Here is a 12,530-nt window from a genome sequence, read left to right as displayed (position 1 = left end):
GTGAGCTAGTCATGGAAAGAATATAACACAACCCAACACTCCTAAATTCTTAGTAGGTTTCTTAGAATTCTTATTTAAGGGGACACTAGAGTCAACAGATGCATTTGGGTCATTGGAGAATAAGTTAACTAATCAATCGAAACAATTCTGCCTTCATGAGGAAAACATAGTATGTGAAACAAAAATGAAACTATGGCATCCATCACATATACCTAGTTCTGACCCAATAAAAGATTATAATCCAGGTTGGAATCAACTATATCTAATTACACATTAACTTCCTTGCCCCCCACACCAACTAGGAAGGTAGGCAGAATCCCATGAGGCCTATGAGAATAACCATCAAATGGGGTTATAAGGGTAGGAGAGGGAACAACTTTAGGGTATCCAATAACTTTCCAAAATGACATAGACATGACACTTGCGAAGTATCCTTCATCAACTATGGTATGAAACATGATCTTCTTACGATATGTAGATTTAATTTGTAAAGCCATGTGATGTGGGAGTCTCCTTTTGAAATTTGACATATCAAATGTAATCACTAGAGATTTTTTAGGTCAACTGCTTTTATCATAGTGAGAAAAGAACTTATTTGTGAAGGACACGACTGGAGTACCTCTAACACCAACATAACATAGAGGTTCTGAGCTAAATATTCAACAATGGAATAGTTCTGAGAAAACCTAATGTTTGGATTATAAGTTAATCGTTTTGAAGAGCCTTTCCGCATCCGAGGTATAGCTTCAACTTCGGGACTCTCTATATGAAGAGGTTCTTATGTATCATAAGAAATTTTAGCCTTAAAAGATTCTAGTTATCCATAATCATGAGCTCTTGTTGAAATGTCAACACGAGTCCTAACCTTATAGACATTAGATGCAAATTCTGCTTCCTGGTTTCCCCTATAGGGGTTCCAGTATTAGCATTCGTACCAGCAAGTAATTTATGCCCTTATGGAAAAGAGTTAGTAAGCACATCCTGGGAACTAGAAGAACCTTGTTGGGCTAACAAGCATTGAGAATCTTGAATCTTGGGGAAAAGATGAGTAAGATGATCCCCACTGCATAACTTGCATGGGAATTTAACTTTCTTTTTGGACTCCTTCTTTCCCTCACCAGTGTTCTCACTAGGTTTATTTTCATTCCCCTTCCCTCCTTTATCTTTATTTTTCCCATGTCCTTTCTTATTTCCTTTAGATTGTTGATTTCCTTTGGAATTCAAGGACTAAATGACATTCACTGCAAAAGATTGAGAAGGGGGTGACATGGATGACATATTCTGCATTGCAAAAGCATATTGTAATGACAACTTCTATAATTGATTCACTAACAAATTGGTCGTATTCACATCAAGCGATCCTACAACTTCGTTAGCATGGGGGCAAGGTTTCGGTTTGGCGATATCAATTTTAGATCTAGGAGTATTAGGAAATATCTTGTAGAGGACATTAGACTAGGAATAAATCAGCTCTAACTGCTAGGCTTTAAATATAGCTTGTTCTTCTGTGAATACTCTTGAAAGTCACACATCCTTAGATATTTCAAGATGTAAAGATTTCAAAAACTACTCAAGTAGAAATTCATCAGTGATGTAAGCCTTGATCAATCTCTTCCTTTTGTGCCACTCTTGGATATGGTTATAAATATGGGTGGCCTTGTCCTGCACAAAATTGGCTATAATTTCAATTTCAACATCAAATGGAAACTGGAAGTGGTTAAGGAACATTGTAGTCAACTTACCAAACTGTAGGTCTTGAACCCCATATAGAAATTACCTGCATACGAATTCTAAAACACAGAAAATAAAAAATGCGAGAGCATAACACATAAAACACATCTACACATAGATTTTCCCCTGGATCACAAAACCGAGAATACCATCTTGATTTTTCATTATTTTCCTTTCAGTGTTACAATATGTATTTATACATGTCAAAGCATCCAATACCATGGATTGAAAACCATCGCGTCCAAAACCATGGACCGAAAACCATTGCGTCCAAAACCATGTGCGAAAATCATGCACAAAACCATAGGTAGGTATGCGCAACCTAATATAGGGTCCAAAAACAAAATTTTCCAGGGCGCTACCCTGGACCCCATAGAGTGAGGTTACTTGCACCCCTCAAACCCCCTGTGACCCCCCCGCTACACAATCGGTGCAATGAAGGAGAGGGGGCTCTACCCCCACTCTAACCCCCCCGGTTGGGCTAGTTGTGGAAAGAATATAATACAACCCAACATTCTCCCACTTGTTTTCTTTCCACAAGGGTCCACAAGAGAACTTAGTCATTTATCCAACGCTGCAAAGCCCATTGTTTTTCTACACTAAGAGACTTCTCAGAGCTCACAGATTTTGTTAATGCATCTGTGGTATTCTTCAAAGTGTCCACCTTTACCAGCAACACCTTTTTGTCTTCTATCATATCCCTCACAAAGTGATACTTAACATCAATTTGCTTTGTCTTTGAATGATATGCAGGGTTATTTGCCAAGAAAATTGCACTTTGGCTATCACAGTCTATCCTTATAGCTCCGTGTGCTAACCCCATACTTGAACACAATCTCTACAAAAAAACTGCTTCCTTGCTTGCATGAGTGGCTTCCATGTATGCCTCCGTAGTTGATAGTGTCACTACAGATTGTTTGTTACTCATACAACTGACTGCACCTTCAAATAGGTTAAACACATACCCACTTGTAGATCTTCTTTGATCCAGATCTCCAGCCCAGTCTACATCAACAAAACCATGAATATCCAACACTTTGTCCAATCCTGGTCTTCCTTGGTAGCACAAACCATAATCGCTAGTGCCACGCAAATATTTGAAAACTCGCTTCACTACTGTCCAGTGCTCCTTCCCTAGTTTTGACATAAACCTGCTTAATACTCCCACTACATGTGCAATGTCTAGTCTAGTACAGACCATTGCATACTTCAGGCTACTGACTGCACTTGCATATGGAACATGAGACATGTCCTCTTCCTCTTCTTGTGCCTTGGGACACTGTTCAACAGATAACCTCACACCTATAGGAATAGGAACCTTCACCAGTTTACTATCCTACATATTAAACCTCTGCAATATTGTCTCGACATACTTCCTCTGGTTTAACCAACGCTTCCTCTTTTCCCAGTCTCTTTTAATTTCCATGCCCAAAATATAGTTTGCAGCACCAAGATATTTCATGTCAAATTTGGAGGACAATTGGGTCTTCAAATCCTGGATAATTGCTTCGTCATTTCCAACCAGCAACATATCATCCACATATAAGACTAGATATATAACATGGTCACCAATTAATTTAAAATACACACAGTGATCTGTTTTGCTTCTGGTGAAGCTAAGTCCCCGTATAAATATATCAAATTTCTAATACCACATCCTTGGTGACTGTTTTAACCCATAGAGAGACTTCTTTAACTTTCATACCAGTTCCTTCTTACCCTTCACCGCAAAACCTTCAGGTTGCTTCATGTAGATCTCCTCCTCCAGATCCTCGTGAAGGAACGTTTCCTTCACATCCATCTATTCTACCTCAAGATCAAAAGCAATAGCAACAGATAAAAGTAATCTAATAGAAGTTACCTTGGCAACAAGAGAAAAAATATCACCAAAATCAATTCCTGGCATGTGGGAATAACCTTTTGCTATCAACTGAGCTTTGTATTTCTCCACCTTTCCTTCTGCATTTGTCTTCTTCTTGAACTCCCATTTTCTGCAAATGGGTTCCCTTCCAGTTGGAAACTCCACTAGATCCAAAGCCTCATTTTTGTGCAAAGATTCCATTTCATCAACCATGGCTTCTTTCCAGAGTTTTCCATCCTTTGAATCTACTGTTTCCTTCACAGTTCTAGGATCATCGTCAGTAATAGATAAAGTAAAATTTGAATAGAAAGCAGATGGACTATACCTTTTTGGCTGCCTTCTTTCTCGAACTGATCTTCTCACACCCAGAGTTTGTGGCTCTTCATCTTCTGATTCCTCCTCTGTTGTAGAGTCTGATTCTTCCTCCTTAAGTTCAAACTCTATCTTCTCAGGTTCCTTTGGTTGGACTTCATGTTTCATAACGTATTTTACCTCTCTGAACACCACATCTTGGTTGTACACAACCTTCCTTATTACTGAGTTCCAAAGCTTATAACCCTTTAAACCATCCTTATACCCAATAAAGATGTGCTTTTCACATTTACTATCCAACTTTGTTCTTTCTTCTTTGGAACATGTACATATGCATCACATCCAAATACCCTGAGATACGAAAGAGAGGGTTTCTTACCAGTCCATACCTCTTTTGGAGTCTTATCCTCCAACGCTAATGAAGGTGATCTGTTGACTAGTTAACATGCAGTCTCCACCGCATCTGCTGAGAATTCTTGTCCTAACCTAGCACCACTGAGCATGCTTCTTGCCCTTTCCATCAACGTCTTGTTCATTCTTTATGCAACTCCATTTTGCTGAAGTGTATATGGAGTAGTCTTCTGTCGTTCTATACCACACTTCTTACATAATTCTTCAAATTCCTTACTGCAAAACTCTCCACCGTTATCTGTCCTCGGCACCTTTATCTTCTTATCTGTCTGGTTTTCCACCACAGCCTTAAATTCTTTAAGCTTGTCAAAGACTTCAGATTTATTCTTAAGGAAATATATCCATGTATTCCTTGAGAAGTCATCTATAAATGATACATAGTACACAAACTTACCCAGTGATAAAACCTTCACAGGTCCAAACACGTCACTGTCCATGAGCTCTAATATTTGTTTCACCCTCTTACCAGTAGAGGGGAAACTCACCCAATTCTACTTCCCATATACACAATTTTCATAGAAATCAAAATCCAGAGAGCTATTACTCATACCTTCTACCATACCTTTACCATGAAGTACTTGAAGGCCCTTCTCTCCAATATGTCCAAGCCTTTGATGCCACAGCATGGTCTTCTCTCTAGAAACTACTAGATTTTTTGCTCCACTTTCAGGGACCATGAAACTGTTGCACCCATCAACAACAGTGCTACCTTGCAGCTTGTATAGAGTTCCAATCCAAATTCCCTGCATCAATACCAGTGCTCCCCGAACCATCTTGCAGGTATCCTTCTCGAACACTATTTTTACACCTGCATCATCTAGCTTGCTTATAAAAATCAGATTTCTGGCCAATGCAGGAATATGCAGAACATCTAGAAGTGTTCTAACTCTTCCACCTTGCAACTTCAACTTTACTTTTCCACGACCAATGATTCTAGCCTTCCTATCATCCCATAAGAAGACATCACCACCATCATATTTCTCATACTCGCAGAACCACTCTCTATGGGGAGTGAAGTCAAAGGATGCACCTGAGTCAATCAACCATGCCTCATGATCTACACGTGTACTTGAAGAAGCCAAGTACACATCCCCACCTTCATCTGAGGTGGTTTTCGCCTCTACAGAAGGAGCATCATCAGATCCCTTTCCTTTTTCAGGAGCTTTAGATTTACAGTCCCTTTTGTAGCGCCCTTCCTTTCCACATTTCCAGCAAACCACCTTTAAAGGTTTTCCTAGAGATTAAGATCTCCCTCTAAATTTAGATCTCCCAGTTGATGACTTATTTTTGTTTCTGTTCTGGGATCGTCCTTGTATAGACAAGGCATCACCATTCTAGCTCTCCATATTTTTCCGTCTCATTTCCTCCATCAGCAAGGATGAGACTATTTCATCAAACTGCAGCAGTTGCATTGCTACCTATTGCAATAACTAGACTATCCCATGAATCTGGTAGAGAACACAACAAACTGATGCACTTATCTTCATATGAAATTTTAATATCAACAAATAATAACTAACTTACCATAGTATTAAATGCATTCAGATTCTCTGTCACCGAGTCTCCATCTTTCATCCTCAGGTTATATATCTTTTTCCGTAAGAACAGTTTATTCACCAGAGACTTAGATTGGTACAAAGTCCCTAACTTGTCCCATAAAGCCTTCGTCGTAGCTTCCCCTGATACATTCAACAATATTGAATCTAAGACACACAATCATATTGTGCATTTTTCCTTCCGATCCAACTTCTTCCATTATTCATCGGACACTCCCGTTGGTTTAGTACTTGGATCTACCATGACCCACTGATCTTTATCCACTAACATATCCTCCATATTGAGTTTCCATAACTCAAAACTTTGACAACAAAATTTCTCGATCTCTATCTTTCCACTGCTCGCCATCTTCTTCCACCACCAGAATCGATCTTGCAGATCTTCCACTGAACAGGGTCTACCATAGGCCTGAGCAAAACCCCTCACCAACAATGGTGTCCCCTTGAAGCCAAAACAACTCTGATACCAAATGTAGGTTTTAACCCCGTACAGAAATTACTTGCATACAAATTCTAAAACACAGAAAATAAACAATGCAAGAGCATAACACATAAAACACATATACACATAGATTTTCCCATGGATCCCAAAACTGGGACTACCAGCTTGATTATTCATTATTTTCCTTTCAATGTTACAATACATATTTATACATGCCGAAGCATCAAATACCATGGACCGAACACCATCGCATCCAAAACCATGTGCAAGAATCATGCACAAAACCATAGGTAGGTACGCCCAACCTAATATAGGGTCCAAAACCAAAATTTTCCGGGGCGTTGCCCCGGACCCCATAGAATGGGGTTACTTGCACCCCTTAAACCCCCTGTGACCCCCCGCTACATAATCATCACAACGAAGGGGGGGCTTCACCCCCCTCTAACCCCCTGGTTAACTACATGGGCTAGTTGTGGAAAGAATATAACATAACCCAACACAAACACATATAACGACTCACCCCGAAATTCAATATACCATTTCACTACATTTCTAGTTAGGGTGCATTAAAAGACTCTCAACCTAATTTAATCTTCAATCAAGGATTTCAATGAGCACCATAAATGGAAAGTGGTTACACAGTCTAATAGGTCTTCACCGGAAGTCCGTTCAAACTTTGGTATGTTTGATGGAATTTTGGTAGGGATCTGGGGCCAAGACAAGTTGTAATAGATCATATCATTAGTTAATTTTGAAATATATGGAAAATTGAGAGTTGACAAGAATGGCAAGCATGGTGACACTACTGAATTCCAAGCTCGAGGAGTGGAATTCCCAGTGCTTGGAAAAGAATGTCCTAGATTTTGAGGGGCACTAAGATGTCAAGGATTACTCATAGAAAAACCTGAATTATATGGAAAATCTTGTTGACCATGGGTATATGGAGGGTATCCTCCCCCTACTGCAAGATTACTAGCCATAGGAACATTTTCCTTCAAATGGAACATTATAAGAAGGAGAAACCCCATGGTAAGGGTTCCAAGCACTGACCAAAGGAGGAAAGGTTGGCGATGTACTTCCAATAGGGAAGGGAATACTCCCCTATTTGTATAAATTCTCACTGTAGATTAACTTGATAATGTAATATAACTAAAGAAAAATATTTCAGTCTACTTCTACAATCAAACTTGTGGAAGCTTAACAAATTTGAGCAAGATCAAGAATAACACATATGACCAGAAGAAGAATCAATGCACATGAAACATAGAAGAATACTCAGGGGAAAGCCTCAGCTAAAAACCCTGCTATCTATATTATCATACAAGTGGAAATATCTCAGGATTACACACAACTTTAGCTCTCACAGCTAGCCAACTCTCAGTACAATCCCTCACTGTCACTCACAAACAAAATAGAGTGCTCATAAAGCCTTCTCTCTCCCCTCCAACCTCTTATTTCCTTGCACAATTTTTCTTGGGTGCTCCAGCTGTAACCTTGTGTGACACTGATCTCACACACTACAAAATTGCGCAAATCTCAAGGAATGAATTCCTTCTACATGGATGAGATTTTCTTATAGGAAAATTCCTCCAACTGATAGTACACTGTCCCTGTCTTTAATCTCAACTAGGTCTTTCTCTGAATAGACATGCATGAGTTATTTATGAGAGAATCTTCAGTTATCTGGAGTACACTAGTTGCATGCATGCATGCATGCATTAATTGATTGAACTCACAATTAGTTCCTCAAACTTTTTGGAACTAATTTAACTGGACATAACTCGGTTAACTGAGCTAACAAATTACAACTCATCTATAACTCATCCTTATCTCCTTAATTAAGGGATAACTTCCTTAATTTAAGGGATAACTATTGCAAGACTTCTCCAAGACTTCTAGCTTCAATTTCTCCAACTAATTAATCCAAGATGAATTAATTAATTATTTTTCAAACAGTTGGTGAGACTAAATTCGAATTTTAATTCTCAATTTTAATTCGAGGACAAATTAAAATTGGAATATTCTTGTTGCCACATTTCAACACTCCCTCTCAACAAGAAAGGGATTATCTTCCACCCCAATCTTGTCTCTATGGAACTCAAATTTACACTTTGACAATGCCTTAGTCAAAATGTCAGCATCTTGCTCCTCGATCGAAATATACTACAACAACATGATCCTCCTCACTACACAGCCTCTAAGATGATGATACCGGATATCGATGTGCTTGGACTTATAATGAAATAATGGATTCTTAGAGAGTTTGATACAACTCTAATTATCACAATAGATCACAGTTGGATCCATCCTCTGATCAAACAAACCAGCTAAAATTTTCTGCATCTAGATGGCCTTGCATGTTGCCTGACTTGCGGCCATGTATTCGGCCTCTGCTGTGCTGAGTGAAACCGACCTCTGTTTCCTGTTGTACCAAGAAACTGATGCTGACCCAAGGTTGAAATTCCACCTGATGTGCTCTGCCGATATAATGGACTCCCTGTCCAATATGAATTGGTGAAGCCTTGTAGCTTCACTCCCTCTATCCATCTGTACCATAATCCATACAGAGATGTGCCTCTGAGGGATCTCAATACATGTTTTGTCGCCTTCCAAAACATCTTGGTACGTTGAACCATAGCTTGACTCAACTGGTTCATGGCATAACACAAATCTAGTCATGTGTTCACTAAGTACATCGGTGAACCCACAAGCTGCCTGTACACAGTAGCCTCTACTACTTCTCCTAAAGTAGCATCCTCCTTCCTCCAGTTACTTGCTAGAGGAGTCTGCATGGGCTTGCACTTCTCCATGTGGAATCTCCTAAGTATCTCATTGGAATACTTGCCTTGAGACACAAACAACTGCCCATCCTTTTGCCACACTTCCATGCCAAGGAAGTAGTGCATGAGACCCATGTCTTTCATCTTGAATTCTCTTGCAAGGTCCTCCTTGCAAGACATGATCAGTTGATCATCACCTGTCAATATGAGATCATCAACATAAAGTACAATGATCAATGGCTTACCTTTTACCATGATGTGGTACGAGTTCACATCTGCTTCACTCTTTGTGAAGCCCAACCCGGTGAAGTAGTTGTCTATCCTGGTGTACCAAGCACGAGGTGCTTGCTTCAACCCGTACAAAGCTCTCTTGAGTCGTCACACATGCGACTCATGATTGAAGGTATCAAAACCTTTCGGTTGCTCTATGTACACCTCTTCCTCAATATTTAAATTGAGGAATACAATCTTCACATCCATCTGATGGATCTTCCAACCCATCTGTGCTAATAGTGCCAACATCGATATGATAAATGAGTACCTTGCAATAGGTGCAAAAGTCTTGTCATAGTCAATCCCCTCAATCTGAGAGAAGCCATGGGCAAAAAATCATGCCTTATGCTTCTCTAAACTACCATCAGCAACTTGCTTTACCTTGTAAAGCCAACGTGAACTCACAACTGACTTGTTCTCCGGTCTTGGAACCACATCCCAAACACTGTTCCGAACTATGGAGTCATACTCCTCCACCATAGCATCAACCCAAATCAAATGTTGCACTGCTTCCTCAAAGGAATATGGTTCAGTCTCAATACATTCCCCAACAAGGGCCATGTATCCAGTGTACCTATCAGGTGACCTCCTCTATCTGCGCTAACAAGATGGTTCTCCCACATTCTCTCTCGCATCCGACAAAATCTGTCAACTTCTCTTGTGTGCTTCCATCCATCTCTGGAAGACTCTGCTTGATTGGATGTCTCCACTCCTGGAACTTCTGCATGTAGCTGCTCCACATCAGTCTGAGGCTCCTCCTCCTTAGGAACCAATAGTTCCTCCACAACCTATAGTTGGAGCTCCCTCTCAAGGGAAACTCACATGGCCTTCTACTCATCAAACTTAATATCTCTGTGAACCACTATCCTCCGACTGGTAGGCAAGTACACCTGATAGTTGTGGGGTGTATCAGTATACCCCACAAGTATCCCAAACTTGGCTGTCGGCTCAAGCTTCTTCTGTGCATCCTTGGTCACATGGCAATATACCAATGTGCCAAAGATCCTAAAGTGACCCACATCTGGTCTCTTACCGGTGAAAGCTTCCTCTAGTGTTTTCATCCCAAGTATGCAGTGCGGGCTACTATTATGTTAATAGACCGTTGTGTTGCATGCCTCAGCCCACAAGTGAAGTGGTAGGCCTTGGTCATGCAACATCGCCTGTGCAGCCCCTACAATCATTTTGTTCTTCCTCTCGGCCACCCCATTCTGTTGTGGGTTATGAGGTGTCATCAATTCGCGTTTAATTCCTTCCGCTGCACAAAAGTCTTTAAAATCTTGAGAGACATATTCTCCACCGTTGTCTCTTCTCAAGGCCTTGATCTTCTTCCCTGATTCTTTCTCAACCAAAGCTTTGAACTCACAAAACTTTGAGAAGGTTTGATCCTTCTTCTGCATGATATAAATCTAGCATTTACGATAATAATCATCAATGAAAATCACATAATACCTTTTCTTTGTGGTTGATGCCGTCGAGAATGGTCCACACAAATCAGTATGAACTTGCTCTAAGATCTCTTCTGCTCGACTGTCTTGATCGTGAAAGGAAGACTTGGCGTACTTCCCCAAGGTACAACCTTTGCATGTGTCAACTTGCTCAATTTTACCTTTGGGAAGTCCGGTAGATATCTACTACATTATCCTCAAGGCCCCACGATGCAAATGGCCCAACCGCCTGTGCCATAACTCGCCAATGTCTTGGCTTTGCACCAATTTTGCTTTCGAACTCAATGCAGCACAGTGATCTACCTCTAGTTTGTAGAGATTCTTCACTGGAATCCTGATCTTCTTGGTTTGACCCATGGCTATGTGTCTTAGGACCGCCTTTCCTTTACTAAAGGAAACATCGTAGCCTTTGTCCTCCAACATCGTGACCGAGACCAAGTTCTTCATTAGTCCATGCACATACTTCACATCAATCAAGGTGAGAGGAGCTCCATGCTCCCTCTTAAAAGTAACCATGCCTACTCCTGAAACACTGTACTTCCTATCGTCACCCATCTCTATGTGCATCTTGAGGTCTTACTCCTCCAAGGTACTGAATAAACTTTTATCGTCGGTCATGTGGAATGAGGCTCCACTATCAAGATACCAAACACAACCCACCATCGATGAAACCATGCATGCGATGAGGGTGAAATACATTTTGAACTGAGAGGATAGTACCTCACCTTCCGATCCTTTTGTGGATCCCTTCTTGGACTTCTTCAATGGCCAATTAGTTGCATAATGTCCCATCTCGTGACAATTAAAGCATCTCACTTTAGATTTGTCACCCTTCTTCCCTCCATGGGAAGAATTCGATTTGGAATGAGAAGCCTTCCCTTTCCCTTTCCTTGCCTTACTTGCTAAGGCTAGATTTTCTTCATTATCATTCTTTGATGAAGAACCATCCCGAGTGCTCCTCCTGATCTCCTCCTGCATGAGATCCAACCACAGTTGTTTCCAATCTGGCAATTTCTCTCTTCCATTCACAGAGTCCTAGTAGCTATTCCAGCTCTTTAGAAGATCAAGGAGAGCAAGGCTCACCATATCATCATCGACAGTAGTTATTCCCACACTACCAAGCTCATCTATGTAGGTGGTGAGCTTGTTCAAAAATGTGGAAATAGTATCTCCCTTCTCCATCTTGATTTTCCGAAGCTTATCCTTGAGTGCCAATTTCCTCTGGTCATTGTTGTTTGGATAGAGGTCCTTCAATGTCTTGCACATTAAAAATGGAGTCTCCTTTCCATGGAAACTCAAGACAATATGGTCTCGAGCTCCCTCCAGAAGAATCTGTCTTGCCTTCGCTACACACTTCTTCCATTTAGCCAATTCTTGTGCATTAGCTACAGCTGGCTTGGGGATTTCATGGTCAATGAAATCCTTCAAACCATTGTCTTCTAATACTGCTTCCATTCTATCCTTCCATGCTATGTAATTCGAGTTTCCTTCCAAGGCATACTCGAGTCTCAAGCCATATAATGCCATTGATCAACCTGAAGTATGAGATGAATTCGATTTGTACCTGCAATCCCGAACTTCAAACTTCAAATTCTTATCTCCGTATACTATTTACTGATTTGATAACCTTTGCTTTGATACCATGTATAAATTCTCACTATAGCTTAACCTAATAATGTAATATAACTAAAGAAAAATACTTCAATCTACTTCTACAAT

At 40.4% G+C, this 12,530-nt stretch overlaps 1 pseudogene; it reads right to left on the bottom strand.

The window, feature by feature from the left end:
• Positions 1–12,530, bottom strand: part of LOC149151534 (alpha-amylase-like) — a 135,725-nt pseudogene that overhangs the window by 65,294 nt on the left and 57,901 nt on the right.

The sequence above is a fragment of the Pinus tabuliformis genome, chromosome 9 (genome assembly GCF_031772625.1).
Source record: "Pinus tabuliformis cultivar Carrire ecotype Pingquan chromosome 9, CPIR1, whole genome shotgun sequence".
NCBI lineage: Eukaryota > Viridiplantae > Streptophyta > Pinopsida > Pinales > Pinaceae > Pinus > Pinus tabuliformis.
This window is presented reverse-complemented; position numbering and strand designations above follow the sequence as displayed.